Source organism: Metopolophium dirhodum, chromosome 4 (genome assembly GCF_019925205.1).
Source record: "Metopolophium dirhodum isolate CAU chromosome 4, ASM1992520v1, whole genome shotgun sequence".
NCBI classification, from domain to species: Eukaryota; Metazoa; Arthropoda; class Insecta; order Hemiptera; family Aphididae; genus Metopolophium; species Metopolophium dirhodum.
Genome location: NC_083563.1, coordinates 17,097,431 through 17,119,105, shown reverse-complemented (window position 1 = coordinate 17,119,105; position 21,675 = coordinate 17,097,431). Strand labels below are relative to the sequence as shown.

At 27.8% G+C, this 21,675-nt stretch overlaps 1 long non-coding RNA gene across 1 annotated transcript in view; it reads right to left on the bottom strand.

The window, feature by feature from the left end:
* Positions 1 to 934: 934 nt before the first annotated feature.
* Positions 935 to 21,675, bottom strand: part of LOC132942501 (uncharacterized) — a 31,185-nt gene continuing 10,444 nt past the window's right edge. The window contains exons 2-3 of the long non-coding RNA XR_009664290.1: positions 1,097 to 1,160; positions 935 to 1,026 (exon numbers count right to left, since the gene is read on the bottom strand). This is a non-coding gene — a long non-coding RNA (uncharacterized LOC132942501). The remainder of the gene's footprint in view (positions 1,027 to 1,096; positions 1,161 to 21,675) is intronic.

Sequence of the window (21,675 nt, the reverse complement as noted above, 5' to 3'; positions counted from 1 at the left end):
TAATTGGATTATAAATTAAAATAAACTACAGTTTCCAGCTTCTACTACAACATTATTTTATATTTTATTTTATGTTTTTAATTTTTTAAACGCAGTCTGCACCTTGTGTTAGTGATTTTACACGTAATATAATAAAATTGATACTAGTGATGAGTAGGTAAGTACCTTATTGTTTAATCAAATTATTTACACGATTATTAACTAAAAAAATATCTATGAAGTATAAACATCCGCATTTCCATTAACTATAAATTCATAATTGTATGAGCTATACATGTTACATATATTTTTCGAAAAAACTATTTAAAAAAACAAGAATAATTCCTATTTGATGTCACACGGGTTGATATAGAAACTGACTGCTACGACAACTGTGCAATTTTTTTTAAGCATAATACGTTTTGAGAACGTCCAGAAATGAGTTTGTTTTAAGACTGTCTGTCTTGATTACAACTAATTTAATTTAAAGTGTATTGTTATATTATATTATAATGAAATTAATAATTATAGTAATATATATAATTGCAAGACATTTAATACCTATATCTATATCGATCTAGGTTATAAACTACACTAAAAAATGTGTAAGTATGCCAATAAAATATATGAGGTGTATAATGTATTTATGTGTGTAAAAATATAAAATATAAAGATTAATAATATTATATTGTTTTAAATACTTCGCGCAAACCTAAGGTGATACACGGCGTATAGTATAACATGCAAAAAGGTGCGTATTAAACTTGGCGTGGTGAAACGAAGACGGTCTCGCGTATTTTATACATTGCGCTATTGGGATTAAACTTATAAATGCTTCTACGTCACCTAGTTAACAGATTGTCCGTGGCAATAAATATTTGATTTAAGTCTAAAAAGTAAATGTAAAATAGTAGGTAATAATATGAAAACAAACTTACTCGTAAACATCTACTCTTCCGGTGAAACGTAGCTAGAGTGCCGCCATCGCCGAAGAAACAGCTATCTTCATCCATCTTCATCTAATCATCTCACTCCGATGAGCTGAAACTTGAAAGTATCGAAATATTTTATGAAAATAACCTGGCCATAACGAAATTTGCGAGTTTGTAAAACTTACATTATAATATATACGGTTTAACAAACTGTCCGTTTATATTTGTGGCCTATTATTTTTTTGTTCACTGAAATCAAAATATACAATATATTATATTTATAATACAATAGTATTTGCTAAAATTATTAGAATTGTTAACCGTCGCCGACGAATTTCGACAATTGACGATTGCATAGATATTATAAAATATATTATTTACTATCATAAATCCAAAGAATTTATATATTATAGTATTATACTCAGTATACCTATAGGTATATTTATAAATCGTATGTTCTTTTACAGAAATCTTTGTGATCTGCAATGCACCTATTCTGGTTTTCTATTTCAATTATAGTTCGCATGCCAAATTTAACTATACAAACTGGTCCGCAAGTTTATAGACATTCTAATACATTCTCCCGCCAGTGCCAATAGACACAGTGTTTGAGAAGTTATATTTTTTGGTACCTAATTAATTTACAATACGAATTATTATAAGTTACCTAGGTATGTAGGTACTTGTCCAAAACTCGACTACCGGGAAATCATTGGTTTTTATGGTATAGCCTTACGAAGTTCACGATTTTCGGTGTTTTACGCACTTGTACAACGCTTAAAGTTTACCGAGCTTAAGTATTACAAATTAATTTTTTTTTTAATCTAGGTAAATCAACGTTTTAAAATTGATGATGAAAAAATAATTCTGACACCCACCCATGGTGGTTTTACATAACAAGTCGAGGGATGTTTTTGATTTTAATAATTGTTCGAGCAAGCGCAGTGTGCGAGTGACCACACCGGGTACATATGAAAATACCAAAAATTTCAATTGGCTATGATACATATAACTTAAAAATAAGACTGACCGCCAAGTTCAGACTTCCCTGTCGTTTTAAGTTAAAAACTAATGATTTCCGGCAATTAATTTTTGCAATATCGTTCTTAATTCGTTGTAACTTGTAATATATATACCTATCTTAAAAATATTATTCGTGGGTAATTGAAACGTCTAAAATATATTATCATATACAAATATGATAATAAACAAATAATAATAATTCAACTTAACCGGCTACGGTATTAATAATATTTAATAATATCAATATAAATATAGTATACAATATCCTAGGCTGACAAATCGTCTCCACTTAAAATCGTTTTTCGTATACTATGATATTATATCATTGAATTCAATTTTAACACTATCCATAACAGTCACCCACTTGTAAATTACTGTTCAGCAGAATCACTTCTAATTTTTTTTTTTAGATTCTGAGAGAAGCGATGAATGTATTAATTTTACTTATGCTATACTTATTTTAATTTATATTTATTACAAATTACTAAATGTTAACAAAAAAAGAAAATTGTTTTAGGTGAAAGGGCCTCAATAAAAGTAATAGCCCCCCTTAAATTATGACCATAATCCGGCCCTGGTAACCGGACTCGACTAATTGAACCATTTATCGCAACTTATTTTTTGACAACTTAAAACGCAGTCTGCCTTTTATATGCCTATTTACTGTAGTAGACAGCATGCGGACTTCGAGAAGATAAGAAACCGCAACAGACTGGATGGTTGACAAATTAAATAAATTTTAGTTGTTTATTCCAAATAATCTATTTCAAGAACCTATATTATATTTGTATTATAATTATGTCTCGCCGAGATATTGGATTTCATACAAAACTATAATGTAGGTACTAGGTAGTGTTGTAAAATTCTATCTCATAACAAAAACAGCTAGAGTGTATAAACAGGAAGTGAAATGACGTAAATTAAAGGGTATAAACTCTTTTTTTTACGCATATACCATTATATTATATACCTGTCCCGAAATGGATTTATACGAGAAAGGATGTGTTTATCTACACAGGGTTCATTTTTATTATATATTTTTACGCTGATTTCCTGGTACGGTTACTAAATTTACACACAAAATCTAATACTACCTGACATAATACGTTAACGTATTATAATAGAATAATAATTTGATGATTGCAAAACAAATTTGCTTTTTCCAATCTGCAATGAAATATTATTTGTCAAATGTCATAACAACAAAACGAATAATAATATAATGACAACAATTTCCAAGTAAATCGTTTTTTTTTTTTTTTGCGTCAGATATTTATTGTTATATGAATTTCCAGCTACCTGCAGTCTACCAGTTTATTATAATAATAAATCGAAACAATTTTCAAACGGTCAATACTTTATACAATCGACATCTTATTATATTTTGCAGACTATATAAATAAACATTTTTTATCTATAATTATTGATATGCGGCGGATACATCATGCATGTAGAGTAGAACAATATTACAAATAAATTAGTAATTAATATTGCCCCGAACCAACTGCTGTGATATTATAATATTATACTACATATTATTATTATTATTTTTACAATAGGTATTATTTTCGTCCGTTTTGGCACTTCGGTGACATAATTTAATATATCGACAGCCCGTCCAGTCGTATACTCGTGATTGCGGTTGTCGTTCAACTCGCGTATAAAATCATTTAGTATAGGTGCACCACAGCTGGAAGATTAGTGATGACTTATGGAGTTAGCGTAACGGTTAGATAGTTCCATTATTGAACGTATATAGCTGCTGATACAGCGGCGGTGGCGTGTTTCTAATGTCTTCGTGATTATTATTGCCATTCTGCGACCATAATAATATCATATTATATTATTATTATTATTATTATATATATAAACCCGACACACCGCTCTCGCCCGCCAATATTCACGTTAATGTTCACAGATCTCCTGCAGCAACGAGCGGTGTATGTGGGTACCCACCAAAGGTATTTTTTTTTAAATTTCAATTTTTACAAAATGTTCGCGGCCCTTAGGTATATCGTATGAACTCCCGTGTTTCTATGCCAAATGCGATTTTGATGAATTCACGCTCTTCCGTATTCGTTTCCACTTGCACAAATCCCAACGATTTTCGAATGGATGTGTGTACCTACGAGTGTCTGAGAATAGTCGTCGTCGTCGTCGTAGTCATGTGTAAGTAGATGTAATAATAATATTATTATTATTATGTTTGTTGTACCGCGAGCGACTGATATTATGATGCGTATTATGACGCGGGCACATCGCACAGTCGTGTTTTGTGTATCCCTCGTCGTTCGTTTTAATTTCCTCAAACTTTCTATGCTTGACTGTAAGTATTATTAAATCGCAATAACTGTGACGCATTACCACCAACTCAATCAATATATGCTTAACATATATTATTTGTATGAGCTTAATGCCAGTGGGATTAAGTAGACTATAGGTAGGTACCTAGTATAATATGATATGATATTATATTATAATCAAAATATTTTTTACAGTTTATTTTTTTGTCAGAATTTATAAAGCCATTAATTTTAAATCATTATTGATATTATGATGAAAGGGTAATCACTTTTTGATTGATAGTTTATGAACGCTAAAATAATTTTTAACGATATCAATACCTACATATAAAGTCTTAACATTTTAATACTTATTTCAATTAAAAAAAATTGACTCAAGCTTCATTTTGGTTTTAAAGTATTATAATTTATAGTTATGAATATAAAATTATAATTACCTTGTTAATTATTTCTCTGATATAATCATATACAAGGTACCTATAGTATAAAATTAAAATAATTATTTTTCAAGTTTATAAATAAACTTTATTCCTTAAAATAAACGTTAAAATTAAGTACCTCAGTAATGACTTCAAATAAAAATGTCTAAGTCATTCATAGGTTATATATTTTAAGGCGTAATATTAGTTTTTAAGGACATTTTAAATTAGCTTCGAAATGTACGTTTTGTAAAATATTATAAACAATTATCATACGCCCTTAAAAAAATAAGTATAGGATATTATAAATCTATATTATGCGCAGAGTTTTTAAATTACCAAGTACATTTTTCTAGGGCAATGTTTTACATAAATTATATTAAATGCGTATTTTATGTAGTGGAAAGAAGTGAAAACTATATACAGTTTTTCAATATGACAGGGATAAAAAAAATAACATATAATTAAGTATAGGTACAACCAGCGTATTATATGGATGGCTGAGGGAGCTGCAACCCCCCACCGAAATGAATGGGAACATTTTTAAAAATTAAGTATTTTTTATGAAATGACGTAAAAATGTATTTTTATATTATAATTATGGTATTTGTGTACGTTTCTTCTTAGAAAAAAAAATGTTTTTTCGATACATAATATACCTTTTATTCGGTAGCGAACTAACAACTATTAAATTTCATTTAAATGCAATAAATAATACTAAATATAGCTTAATTGGCACAACACGGCTTAGTGCATTAAATTTACTGGTAAGGTGTAATCAATATTTTGTCAATAAAAAAAATATTATGCAAAACCATTCAATCTTTCATTCGTTTATATTACCTATATTCAGAATCTAACGTTTTTAAAAAATAGCTTTACAAAATTATATCATTTGTTTAGTATCTAATGTCTGTTACAACTATAGTTGAATTTTTTGTAGATACCTGGCATAAAATTAAAGAATTGGTATGTGTAAAATATTTATCAATTTTGTTTAAAATATCTTTCGTAGTATTCGTATTTTAAATTTCAGAAGTATTTTATATATATCAATATATCAATATATCAATTCAAATTTGATTTTACTAAAGTAGTATAGTCAATATAGGTATGGTGGTATATATTATATTAAAATATTTAATACGTTAAAATATATAATTATATACATTTTTTTCTTCAAAATAAAATCTCTGAATAAGAAAACGAAAAGGAACACTCAAATGAGAAAAAGAAAGGACATATTATATTATAATATGAGTACCTACACCTGGTTTAAAACTATAAGGAAAATGATGTATTTTTAAATAAATACCTTAGGTATATTTTTTTAAATTTCATATTTGTAAAAAGAGACATGGGGAATCCAGGGAACTGGCAAATACCGGTAGGATTACTGATAAGTACCCGCAGTTTTTTTTCAGCACCACCGAGCACTATTGTGTGGTGCCAAAAACGACAAAAATAATGTCAAACCTGATTTTTGGTAAGAATATCGCGTAAGTTAACGTGTTATTATTATCATCTAGTATTAAGGACTAAGGAGCCTGGTGTCAGATTTTCAAAATTTCCGCAATTTCATAAAATTTTAAAATTATGTCTTATATTTTAAGTTAACAACTTTAATTATAAAAACCAAATATTATTAATTGTCTAGTTATAAATAAACGGAAATGCTTTCTAGTAATATTACATGAATGTTGAATTATGTTAAAATTATGTATATGGCCATTCAATATAATAATTATTGCTTTTGTTGATTCAACTCATTACCAAAAGTTCAAATCATCAAATATCAAAATAAAATAGCAAAAACACTAAATATAATATCAAAGAGAACAAATTTAATAGTAAGTATGAATGTATAAATAACAATTATTGTACACAATATATTTTGTATAAGTTCTTATAATATATTATTATATACATAGCTCATAGCTAGAATAACAGTTTGCTATATTTAAAAATCCTTTGTGAATGTCAAATATATTATAATCGATTTATAAATATTTTTGTCATGTTATAATATAGTAATTACCGCTTTCAATATTATAACCCGTAAAATTAAACATTTTTTAGATTCTGAGCGGAGCCGAAATAATGTATTGATTTTACAATGATGTGTGTATTTTTTTTTCTGTCTGTCATCAACATTTTAGGTTGTAAAAATGCTATGATTTTCGGGATCAGAATCTTTTCTGATAGAAAAACGAATCTAGTTGGTACTTTTGAGAAGTCCAAATTGAAAATTTCATATGGTTTTAAAAAGCGTCAAGAAAAAAAAATGATAATTTTTACGCAAAAATTATTTTTTAAAAATTCGATTTTATTTTTTTTGGGTATAACTCAAAAATTAATTACTGTAGAGTGTAGACCCTTGATATTTTTACCGAACATTTATATTAGCATTTTCCATAAACGATAACATTTTAGAAATATTTTGACTCTTTTTGAACTAGTTATAACCTTGAGAAATTTTTCAAAATTATTAATGTTTTTTTTAATTATTCTTGATGAAAACTTTTCCAGTTAGTAAAAAAGCTTGAAAATTTAATGGTAGGTTTTTTATAAGTTTCATTATTGAAGTTCAAAAATATTAAAGATATATGGGCTCAATTATTTTTATATGCATTTAAAGTTCAAATGTTGACAAAATTCATCATAATTTTCAAAATTATTGAATTCAAATGTAACACATCCATTCCAGCGAGATGCTCGACAACTACTGTACAGCAGATCAGTACACACTAGCCCACTTTTATTATATTTTGAATGGCTAAAAACAAATAGTTACGATTCTCTGTGTTTTTGTGTGCCCATGCCATTTTGTCCTCAAAAATACACTCTGCGGGAATAACGATACCGCCTTGTAGAATAAACCAAATTTAATATTTTATTTTTAATTGCTAGAGGGAAATATTCTACAGCCCACATCGCACTCTGTTTTTCAATATTTTATTCTCAAACTTTATAATATTGTGTCTATAAAAATACAAGATAAAAAGCATTTTTATACAAATTTTTAATACAATCATTTAAAATAAAATACAAAATCAAAGATCGATTCGGGTTGTAGGAAGTCTTCTTCTTTCAGATAAAAAAATAGTCATCAAAATCCGACAATTCTACAAAGCTTGAGAGCTATTTCCGTAAAGTCATTTTTTTCGATATAATACACCCTATCAACCCTCCCTAAATAAATTTCGGGTAGTAGATAAGTGGAAAAGTCTTATAATTGAGGTGGCAACTAAAATATAAAATTTAATTTTCAAATTTTATAGAATTGTGAACAATTTGAAAAACTAGCACCGGGACCCTTAATAACTGCAGTGTATAATATAAATTTGCTATTGTACCTACTGAAAAACTGTTGCATAAGATTTTGTATACTTACTTTACCACCCTCCCCCCTCCAAACGCCATATTATTTTGAAAATTATTTTTCCTTACACATATAGGTTACCTAGGTATGATTATCAGCCTGGTGATTTAATGTTTGATATTTTAAATTAACAATACGTTCCTGTATAGTATGTTATAAACAGAACAGTTAACCAGTGAAAAATATAATACACTCACGTGTGGCATTGTGCAGTGGTTTCACGTGTTGGGAAGTTGGTGACGTTCTCACATTGAAATTATCCAAATAGACTCGTTATAATCAAAATTATTGTAAGACGTATAACGTTTCCTGCAGCTCTAACATCGTTATACGTACCTATATTATTATTATATATGTGAGACGTCCCTGCGCAGTTGTATAATACATTATTATCATAGACTACTATTATTATAGTCGCCCACAAAGACTATAACACTGCACCTGTAGGTATCCGCGCTGCCGAGTTTTCCGACGATTTGCATATTTTCACCAACACGTTTGTATAGTATTATATGCACCGCGTTCGCTGTTGTACCTACGGAGAGTGTATAATATTATATAATAATGATATGTCGTTGTTATAACGCGTATATTGGCGTATATAAGACGTAATTAATACAGTGTAGCCGTACAAGACGTAATGAAGACGTGATAATTGGGAGGAGAAGACCGAAAACGCACATATGTATATAGTATTATATATACCTATATATATTTCCCCATTCGTATTGCAGGGCGCGTCGTTTAAATTATACGATAAGGTTGTGCGCGCGCCGAGACGGTTTTCTATATACTTGCAGGGATTTAGGAACGAGGATCGAGTTGACATCGCGGGGGGAGCGAAAAGGATTCTGCGACACAAGCCAATCGGTATAGGAACTGTGGCGGTTGTTGATCAGACGACCATAACGACTTCATATATTATTATCATAATGTACAGCCGGAAATTTAAACAACGGCAATGGACATTATATGGCCGTCGGGATTATATCTGCTGCACCTACCCCATCGCGCGACACAATCACCGCGTCAGAGATCGTCGGGCGGGTTTTTATTTTTCGGCTTTTTGCATAATACACGCATTGGAAAACAAACATAGCGGGGTGGTAAAAGCAACTACGCGTTTTCCCCGCACTCGTCCCGTCGGAAAACCGCCCCCGGGCGCACACCACTCGACTGTCGTCGCGTGACTCACCGCCGCCGCTTCCGTGTCTCACCACCACCCTTACGATATTATTTTATTATTGGCACGTCGCTGTACAGTATAGTCACACCGCCGCCGGCCGTATCCGCGTCGCGAGGACCCGAGTACGCGTTATGTATATAAGCGCCGCGAGTCCTATATACAATGCACACACACCCACACACCCACATATCGAAAATGATCGCGTACTTCCGTATTGGCCCGCGGCCGTTTAATAATATGTATAAAATCGGACGGCTGCAGGAGCACGACGACAGTCGCTAAATGACCTAATATACATTCGGTGCAATTGTTATCGCGAGTGTGTTTTTCTCCGGCCCGCCGCGTGTACCTATACGACGTATTGTATTTTAACATTACGAGTCTATGAATATTATATGGCTCCCCTTTCCGATTTTTTTTTTTCGATAACGAACGCGCACTCGAAGGGTGCAGCACGACCCGATTGACGCGCGCGACTCTCGTTATATTTATTTATATTATTATTATTATGATAATATATCTCTGCCGACCGTTTGCGTCGTCGTGAACGCCACTGTAATGTATGTGTACGGTCGCCACTCGTTCCGGTCGGTTTAATTGTAATCCTTTTTTTTTTCCTCATATACGGACGGTCGAACAAAAATAATTATCACTCGAGATAAAATCTCAACGCGCGGCGGCTATCGGATGTATATTATAATATATTATACGATAATTTCCTATGCATTAAAATCGTTTTATTGAGGGTTTAGCTAAAAGCTCACATCGATCAAATAATATAAAGATTTATTATAATATAACACTCGAACCACGTAAAGCAATTTAGTGCTCGATGGTGGACTCGGTTTAAAGACCGTGATATCTTATGGACTTTCTGAACAATTACCCATTGAAACTATTTATTTTTAAACTGATATCGAAAAAATGTAATACCATTGAAGACTACCTAATTTGTAAATTAATTTTTAGACCAACTTCCACAATTTCCTTAAGTATATTAGCAACCGTGCTGTTCGACACGGTTTTTATATGTTTTTTTAAGAATAAATAAAATGTACGTTAAGTAAAAAAATTATAAAAATCGTAATAGAATACATTTTATACCTATAGTATTTTAATAAATCGACGTATATCTTATATCAGATTATGTTTATAAAATGAAAGAAGTACGAACTGTAAAATAATAGAACCAAATTTAAATTTGTTTAAAATAAAATAATGATTATAGGTTTACAGTGTGTATAGTAATATATGTATAAAGAAAATTAATGTAAGATATTATGGGTAATCGAAATGTCTTTATGAAAATGCTTTATCTTACAGCCGACATGTTTTTTGTATAACGTTTGTGCTTACAATAAACTGTTAGTAAACGTAATAAATATTATTTTATTTTATGATTGTGTATACAATTCTATCAATTATTGAAACAATGAGATTGTTTTATACCCTGGTTATTTGTTTCCTGATTATTTTTCTATAGAAATATCTGATGAAAATAAAGGGTGATGAAAATAAGGGGTAAAAAGAAATTTTTCACGTAATGACTTTTCGATAACATCACATAAAATAAGTATCACCCTATGAGCGGATAAGATTGAATTCCATATTTTATTACTTTTAGGGTATAAATAAAGAGTTTTCACCCGTTAAAAAAAATACAATTTGAAACAATCTCTTCAGTCGCATGTGATTCATAAAAAAAAATAAAAGGCACAAACAGTTAAAAAAAGGTCCATAAATATATTATAAAATATGATACTTACCTGTATTGTTGAATTTTATTTTAACTGAATTGATAACAGTTATCAGTTATTACTATCCCAAAGTCGGTAGTTAGTACTAACACTGATACCTATTATTATATTATTATTATCTATAGTTTTTATTCACAATATAAAAATATATTTTGTTGTTTTTCTCTTAACTCGTGGATTTTAATGATTTAAAAATAATAGCTAAGTGTTAAATCTGTACTAATTAAACATATTTTGAAAAGTTATTGATATTACAAAACTATCTAAAATTATATTTACACTATAAGTACTTTAATAACTGTTATAAGACATTTATACGATTGTCTAGTTTCTTTTTGATTTTCGTTTGATATATCTTAGGTACCTATATGCTCTATTTTCTGATTAAGATGCATGCAATAATTATTGGATCAAGTTTTTCTTCTGAAAAATGTTTATGGATATATTTTATTAAAACAACTCGTACACCAACTAAATACTAAAATCATCGTTATATTTTTACAACCACCTACTGTTGCTATTTTTGGACTAAATTTAAGCTTTTTCATTTTCTTATTATACAATATAGGAAATTGGAACTTCATAACTTGTAAGAGATGGAAATATCATAAAAAATAATGAGATATTATTAGTCTATATTATCATACTTTTATTTTTATTGAATAAACAAAGGTTATTATAGTATAGACGTATTTACATATTTTTTTTTTAAACTAAAATTTTTATTTCTTTAATAATATATTATTACGTTAGTTTATATAATTCTGAATGCTTTAAAAATATAATTTACTTTTAATACTATTAACTTTTATACTCACACAAATAAAAGTATATTGATTTATATAATTATACGATTAATGAGTGAGGTCGTTAGTGTGAATACCGTTCAAAATCAAATTATAGTGGTCAAAAATCAAGAGATAAACACTAACAAAATTAAATTAACAAACAAACAACATTTTATATGAATAACATTGATTTTTTTTAGAAAATATCTAAACCTATTATGATTATAACTTATAATATTTTATTTAGGCTATAACATTATGTTATAAACTTATAACGTATTCAAATATCGATTTACTTAAATGTAATGTATTCTACATTTTGACACAATTTTTAAAATTTTAAATACTATTTAAAATGTTTAAATAATTAATACATTTTTGTTGATATATTTAATGTTGTTATTCGTTTCATTAAATTAAGATTTTCATATTCCTTGTAATGGTTTAAATTTGTAATAATTCAACTACTATGTGCGATCCTACTATTCCATGGTTGATTTGTTTTTCTGAGTTGGTACCTATGATGTTCTGAGATGAACTAAAACATTAGGCACATGTTTATTTTGCTTGTTAATTACTTAAGTGACATTGATTGCCAAAGGTAGTTACACAAAATGTAAGGCTTTAATAATTTAGTGAGTGTTTCTTCTTACAAGATACAAAGTGGTTAAAAGTATAATTTTTCACTTGTTAATTAATTAACGAAATGTAGCTTGATATATTAATTTTGTACACGAATGTGAGTAACATCTTATGTAGTAACGTATACAAATTAATATGAATTCATATTATGACCCTAATAGAGTGCTCAAACATATTTAGAGTTACTTGAAATATAATTTGCAATAAGTAAATGCTGCACCAATAATACCTCTTGACTATACGTTTTTTAAAATATTTTTTACATAATTTTAAGTAATTTAAAGTAATTTTGGCGAGTACTTATATATGTCACTCCACTAAACTAAATCTTAAACAATTATAATTAATTATCTATACTCGTTGGAAATTCGATTTAAAAATGTATTAATATATTTAGTAAAATATTATGCTTAGAAATGTGAAATTAAAATGTAGTTTTTTTTATGTTTTGTTATAAATTCAAATTACATTATACGAAAAAAATATTTTATCAAAAATGTTTTTAACTTTAAAATAATAAAGTAATAAATAATATCACCTTGTATAAATAAAATAATTAAAAGTATACCCGTATATTTATATAAATAACAAAAATCACAATAAACACCTAATATAAATTCCCGACTAAAACGTTCAATACGTAGGTATATCTTTAGGAAATAATATATTAGTTATATAATTATAATTATGATTAATAAACAATATGTATAAAATGTTTTATACTAGCTAAGGATTACTTTCACATTAAAATTTATATTTTATATTCATTTCCCTATGATTAAATTAAAAATTGTTCTCGAATTACTTTACATTTTAATTATAGGTGCATATATTTTAACTTACGTAACTTATTAAATAATCTGAATCTGTGTGAAATTAAATGGCGCATATGCATATGCTTGGACTAACTTCCTACCCAAACTAGTGTTCTCCGTTCTCCGTAATTAAGTAAATTTATGTCCTGTCCCGAACCATCCCTTCTCTCTCTATTGTTTCCCACCACTTACCTAGCCCATAGACAAAACTTTAACAATGACACGCTCTGATTTGTAGTCGGACAACATTAAACCAATCGGCTATTATTGATTTGGTTAACTAAAAACTATCTATAATAATGGTGCGAGTAACGCATTGGCGTACAGCCAAAGGGGCTAAAGAGTAAGGCACGTTTTTGTCAATTTAATATGAATACATAAAAATATAAAATAATAATATTAAATATTACATAATTGTTTTAAACCTTTTATTTTTACTCTTCAAAGTACTCGGACCTATACCATGTAAAATGCATGGCTATGTCACAATAGCCAACGATCTTACTAATGTGAATAAACTAATGATAAATTAAAAATAAATTAAAAATAACTTAATTTATCGTTTGGGTCACATCGTTACTAGGATGCTGTGAATTTTAAATACAATGATTGTATTATTCTGGGACTTTTAAAAAAAATTAAGTTACTGATTAAAGTCTTAACAATAGTAAATAATTGAATATAATATGTAGGTAGATGGTTATGATGGACAAATTAAGACAAAACAAATAACTAATTATCGTATTAAACGATTTCACTGTTGTTCAAAATTAAAATTAATTAAAAATTATTAAGAATAATCCCGACTGAATATTTAATTTTACATCATTATGTATAGTTAATAGATAAACTGTATACTCTGATATAAAAAATAAAAATTGCGAATTGCTTAACTAGATGTGATTGAATATACACAATATACTACCAATACATAGATTCTACAAAATTTAAAATCAGTATAAATAATTTTAAATTTTGTTCGTAATTACTATCTTATGTATATAAATAATTATAATTGGTGAAAATATCAAAAGTTCAGGGTTATTATTTTTTCAATTATAAAAATAAATAATATCTATTGATTTTGTTAAAAACGATGTAATTTCACCATTTTCTCTAAATTTTTCCGCAGTTTTTCTGCTAGCGAAACTAATAATAAAATAAAAAAATGACCTTTTAAAAGTGCCAACTAGTTACATTTTTCAATCCATAGATAAGGTCACAAGAAACTTTACGAGCTTTCTTATTCCTATAAAAGATAATAACAGACAAAGCTAACTGCAGACTAACAAAATAAAAAATAACACTTCATTGAAAAATGAGAGCCAATACATTCATCGCTTCCCTCAGAATCTAAAGTAAATGATAAAAATTAACATTAAATTAATTAATACAATGTTTGTCATTAATTTTATGTGGGTCATAAAAGTTTTTCGAACATTGTATTTTACTCGTGTAAAATAGTACACAAGTGAGCACATTTTCCTAAAACCACATCGACCATTTCAAACAATGTAATATATTTATTTTATATATTATTTACATTTTACACACCTCAAAACCACGATTGTGGCCTAATCTGAGATGTTTACATTTGTATTGAGCTTAAGCTTATTTAAAGTAAAATATTGATCATGACGTTCTAGTAATAAATTAAGGAAAAACTGATATTAATTGGGTAAATGAATTTCAATACTTAGCAGGTAGTTAAAAATGTATTAAAATTAATAATACAATTTTTGAGCAAAAATTAACTAGTTCTGATTTAATTTATGCATTAAGAACTTAATGATTACTAATTTTGAGATCACAATATTTCTGACTATGGATTTGGAATTACCTTGTTCGGAATAATTTGGATTTTTCGTCTCGTTTGTCAGTTACAACAAATGTTAAAGGGATAAAAAAAACTGTTCATTAAAGCATAAATCGTTTATCTAAAACAGAAAAAACATTCAAGTTATATGGGGTGAAGCGAGTGTCAGTTTCTAAATATTAGTTTTGTACGAAAGTCGATTAGCAGGAAATTTTTTGAAAACTTCATTAATTATAGTTGAACGATTGTAGTTTGAACGACAGCTTAAAAAATGAGAGAGTTTAACCTATAAAATAAAATGTAAATGTAACTTTAGTCATTTTTGATGATCACTCTTCTTCTGATGATAAAAAGTTCGTGAAATAAAAAAAGGTAGCATGATATAGTGTTAACAGTTTTCGTTGGTATATACTACATATACATAATATAATATACTAATTTATCTATGTATAAAGAATACAGATAGGAGTAGTAAAAATGTAAACATTTTTTCTCCGTTAATTTTGTTCCCAGAGATGTTGCATTTTATATGGGTTCGCTTAAAATTTAACACAGGCCAATTATTATCACAATATACCGATATGCATGGACACTATAGGTATATAATACGCATTATATATTGCTACGCATATAACCACTGGACATTCGATAAGTATTTTGGGATCGATATAACAAAAGAGCCATAATAATATGGAGAATGAGAGACGGAGAATGGTAGGAACGGAGAGACAGAGAGAGAAAAGAGTGAGTGAGCCAGAGAGAGAAATGTTTTTTTTACGTATTGCAGATAAACCGTCTGCAGGATTATAAACGTTTTGCATTATTTATGCGCCGTTGCACACATTACACTGGCCATTGCCCATACAATATATATTCGTTCATTTGGGTACACTTGATACAACGATATTATTATACTACATACCTAACGATCCGGTATAGATATATTATTATATTAATATTATAATGACGAAAAATAATCACCATTTTATATTATATTATTATTCCGTACATATTTCATAATAATATTGTGGTGACAATGTGATTTTATACAAAAATGTAAAATTTCAATCATTTGCTAGCTATATTTCATAGTATACAATAATATAGCATCATGATGTAAAAACGACGAGTTCCTGTAGCCGAACCCGTTTTAGTGAATATTGGTTAGGTTAGGTATTTATTATGTGCAATTAATTATAATGGAAATAATGGTAATTATAATTTAATATTACTCTGCACCTGCGATAACTACCTGTAATACGTTTTCCAGTGATAGAAAAAATGTTAATCAATTTGTTTGAGTATAAAGACGTTAGTTCTTTAAGCGTAGAGCCTACTATATTATATTTAGTGCTGGTGCATGGCATTTTCAATTTAAAACAAATTGGTTATTTTATAAAAATATAAATTAAATAAGAATATGAAATATACTGTGTGAAAATTAAAAGTTACTAAATTACTACGCAGCTTAAATAATATTTAATAATAAATTTAAATTTAATATATTATTTAATTTATAATAGTTATTAATAGATTACTTCAAAGTAGCCTCAATTATGTATATAATTTGTAATTAAATTGAAATTGAAGTATATAATGTTAATATTAATCGTTTAAAAGTTTAGACGACACTCTTATATCATTAGCCTTACTATATTTTTAGTTAAAAAAGATTGGATTATTTATAAAAAAAAAGTTTTTGATTGACTGGCTTGAAAATGTCAATGTTTGAAGTGTAATTAGTAATTACATATTTAGTTATTCCAATACGACATTAGCTACAATTATTTTAAAGCTTTAAAATGTTATTTTTATTCATAGTTTAAATTAAATTATATTTCATTAAAAACACAGATAATATTAACATAAATAACTATTTGCATTAATTGTTTCTTATTGGTTTAACATTTTATGACTTATCACCGAGAAATATAATTTGTATAATTTTCGAATATAAATATAAGTTACACACATTCATCAGAATAGTAATAGGTAGGTACATTATATTATTATTGAATATACAAATACAAATTACAGCTATTTAGATTATGTAAATACGTAATTTAAATCATTTTTTAATAATTAATAGTCATTGTTATATTATTACGGACACATGAAAACCAAAGAACTTGAACAACCGCCGTACATTAATTGTAGGTATATAGATTCACATTATATATGGACATATGGTTAATGCTCAGAATAAATAATCAAAATTGTGTAAACGTGTTTGAAGTTTGAACGCTATAGTTCAAACCATAAGTTGGGTCGACGCCTCCGCCTACCCAAGCGTATTATAATAATTAATATCCTATTATATAATTACCTAATAATAATATGAATTCTGTACTACAAAACGCGATTTCTGCAGATGGGCCGACCGCGACACTTTCGTGTATCTATAGTAAATTTTTCGATTAAAACTAGCCCCGGCCACAGCTAATTCTATAATGAATAGTATATTTAATTTTAGCACGATCTTAGTTTTTTGTTCTTGCGGTCCAACGCACATAATCATATTATTTTGGTTTTGTCATCTCGCGCAGTCGAATACGCTGGTACGGACTATATTGTGCTTCTCGCAAAATCGTCGACTTAGAAATTTTCAAGCCTGAATGGTATATTATTGTAATACATCATAGTTATTATTATCCAATGATCAAAGGGCGATGTTCATTATCGTGCACCTAACTCAATACCATGTTACTCAGGAGAACCGACTATATTGAAATCTGCAGGATATCTGCTATGGCAAGGCTGCGGCTACCCGCGTAATAATCTAATTCTGCTCCGTTTTGTCTCTTGTCCAATGGATATTATGATGTATAGACAATACCGTATTAGGCTCCTACAAATGTCAGTACATATTATATTATATTATATACGCGATACACCGATTTCCCGAAATCTCTAGATTGACGAATTGGTTATAACTTTCTGAATCGTATTAATTTAGTAGATGCCTACCTTGGTAGGTGTAATCCTTGGATTAGAGATTGCTTTAGAATTCACTAATATATTTTAGTATTATACTATTATGTATGAATTATAAAAACGTTAAAAATGACAAAGTTTATACGTTTTTAATATATTATGCATAAAAGAGAATTATCTTAATTTATGTATGACGCCATGGGGTTATAACATTATAAGTAATAATTAATAAATGGATAATAATTTAAAGATAAAATAATAACCCAATTAAATAATATTTAGTAGTAACTAATAAACATTTTATTATATAGGAATAGATTATGACTTTTGATAGTTTTATATCAGAGAAAACTTGCCGAGTTATTCAAAAAAGACTTATAATTAGCTTTTTTCAGATACTCTGCAGGACAATATGGGTAATGAGAACGGGTGAGTGAGAGACAAGAATAGGCTCCTAAAAGTATACCCTAACATTACGCTGTATATATGATTGATCATTCGAACATCTCTCTGGGGGAAATATAGCATAATTTTACTCGATGATGGAACTACTCTCTCATAAGCTCGAGCTCATAGTTTGTACATTATACGGCGGTTTCCTTTAATCCTTAATAATAGGTATATTACTATAGTATTATATGCTCAACTTGCAGGAATTATATTGCATAAACTAGATACTACTTGATTGGCATTAAGGAAAAATATGCGTACAGCAATAAAATAAAAAACTATTGGCCGAACATTATTTCAACAATATTCAAAAAGATTGTTTATAGAAAAATTAAAGTCTTTAAAATATGTTTTTTGTTTTTTTTTGTGATAGATAAAATATTCTTTGTAAATAAATTTTTGAAACGGCCAATATGATGGGCATCAGTCAATATAGGTGACACCTGACCGTTTTAATTTAATGTATCTCTCTCTACATTGCTTCATCGAGAGTCAAGTATATAAATACCAATACTCAACAGGTAAGGAATAATATCATAATAATATATAGGTTAAATGTAATCCACTTTTGAATACCTGAATACCTGATGTATGAATTTTTGACTGAACTAAGTACTTACTTATTAAATTTAATTAAATTTGAATTTATATAATACCTAAATTTAAACTAAATTTAGGTGATGAAAAAATATACTTTCACATACATATTCCACGAGTACTGTGAATGAAGCAATAATTACAATACTGTATCTACACATTTTAATATTTATAACAATAGTATATTATGTACTTAAGACATAAAATAACTTTACTAACTTTGTGTATACTAACTAATATTTAATTTATAATAATATAATATAATGTAGGTAGTTCATTTATAGACACAAGTGATCATCCTTAACAGTGGTTATAACTTATGTCTTATAAGTTATAAGGAAGTGAAATTGTTAAAGTTTGTAAACTATATCCAGAGAGGCAACATATTATAATGTATTCCTTATTAAATCCGCACACACGTCAAACCCAAAAGAACAATGTATATAACAATGTAAGAGTGATATTCGTTTCATGGAACTTATAAATTGTCAAAAAAGACAATTATCGAAAAAAATTAATACATTTATTCATTTCAAAATAATGCGTTATTCGTTGATACCTAATCAAAAAATCAATCTGTATATTATTATATAAATATGATGAAAAATAAATAATTTGAGTGAAAATTATAAATATTAATAGTAAAAACATTATATATTTTATTAAAAAGAATTTTTATTCTTGGAAAACTGAAAAATAAACGGAAATTATACAATTATATACTACTCTAAGAATATATGAAATTTACCTGACTAGTGCCTACATCAAACATACTGCACCCATAACAATGTAAAATTTTACAATTTTGAATTGAATTTAGTACAAATCGGAATATTTTTACTACATATTACTTAAGCCTTATGTTTCTATAATATCCTTGTTTATTATTTTATTTATGTAATTATAATGGTACCTATGTTGGCACAATATGTTATTATTATTGTTATAATATATTTTACCATTATTATTATTGTCGTAAGGTATCTACCTATGTCCTATACAGGGTGTTTCTAAAATGGATGAGGTAACTAGTATATGCGTACTCAATCTGATGACCCAATAAAGATTTTTTTTTCTATCTTAAAAATCTGGTTTATACAAATCATTTTTAGAACATTATTTTAAATATAAAAATAAACAGTCAAGTTGTATTTTTTGCAGAATTCTCATACAAATTGAGGTGTTACATCATTTTTGCGCTTGTCGTGCGTTTTTCACTCTCGAATCACCGACTAAAAAAAAATGGTGTGGCACATCAATTTGTATGAGAACACTACAAGACAAACAGTGATGATAATTGATAGTTATTTGTTGTTATTTAAAATACATGATTAATTAAAACAGTATTTTACATTGTCAACTAAGAAAAATGATAAAATTAAGGTTTACAAAGAATTTACTGACATACATTGATTTGTGTGATTTAAATGTATACTCATGTACAGGTAATTAAATATGGTAACTTTTATCCGCAATGTCTATTATAAAATAACTAATTGACCGTATTTTTTACATAAAGAACATAAGTTGATTTGATTATAGCTGAGTTCAATACTTGATATTGAACAACACTTTAAATTTGTTTTTTAAAAAAGTTTTTAATTTAAATTTTGAACAATGCAGTACACTAACATTGAATATGCGTAAAGAACATGTTTATGCCAAAGAATTAAATAATAGAGTTGAACTTTTTATGATAATTAATAATGTATAGCTGATATTTGTCAATGACCAAATTTGTTGGAAAAAACTTTGAGTTCATTATACATCGTCGGATGGAAAGTGCATCAAAGTTAACGTAAGTCACACACACACATTGAACAACTGTAGATAAAAATAGGTTTTCAAAATAAAGTGTACCTATTTAATTATGATTATTTTACAATGTAACACAACTTAAATGTATGTAAGTAAATTTGATAATTTAAAACTTTGTTAACCCTAATTTTGTTATCATTTTATCGTTTTCATTGGTTGGCAATGTAAAATAATGACAACAAATAAATATCACCACTGTTTATCTTGTAGTGTTCTCATACAAATCGATGTGTCGCACCATTTTTTTTTAGTCAGTGATTGAAAAATAAAAAAATGATGTGACACCTCGATTCCTATGAGAATTTCACAAAAAATACAACTTGACCATTTATTTTTACATTTGAGATAATGTTCTAAAAATGATTTATATAAATCCAGATTTTGAAGATAAAAAAAAAAATTTCAAAAAATCTTCATTGGGCCATCACACTGAGTACGCATGTACTAGTTACCTCATCCATTTCAGAAACACTCTGTATAGTATAATATGAGCAAGAAAATAAAATTAGGCATTTAACCATTTGTTTTCTGCAATATTATTATACCACACTATTATTATTTTGATTTTTAATACCTAATCAATCATTATATTAAACTCGTTTCATTGGTAACCATTTCATTTTTATTTCATTTAAGTATCGATGTAATAAACTGCGTGATAATTTAGTTAAATTCTTCGTGGTGAATTGAAAGTATGGTAATTGGAAAATAAATGAATTAAATATTTAAATATCATGTCTGTGTCCATACATTCGTTAAAAAAATAAATCATATTTGTTTTAGTTCTAAATCCCATTTTTAATTTTCATCCTTTGTATTATATGTGTAAATGTG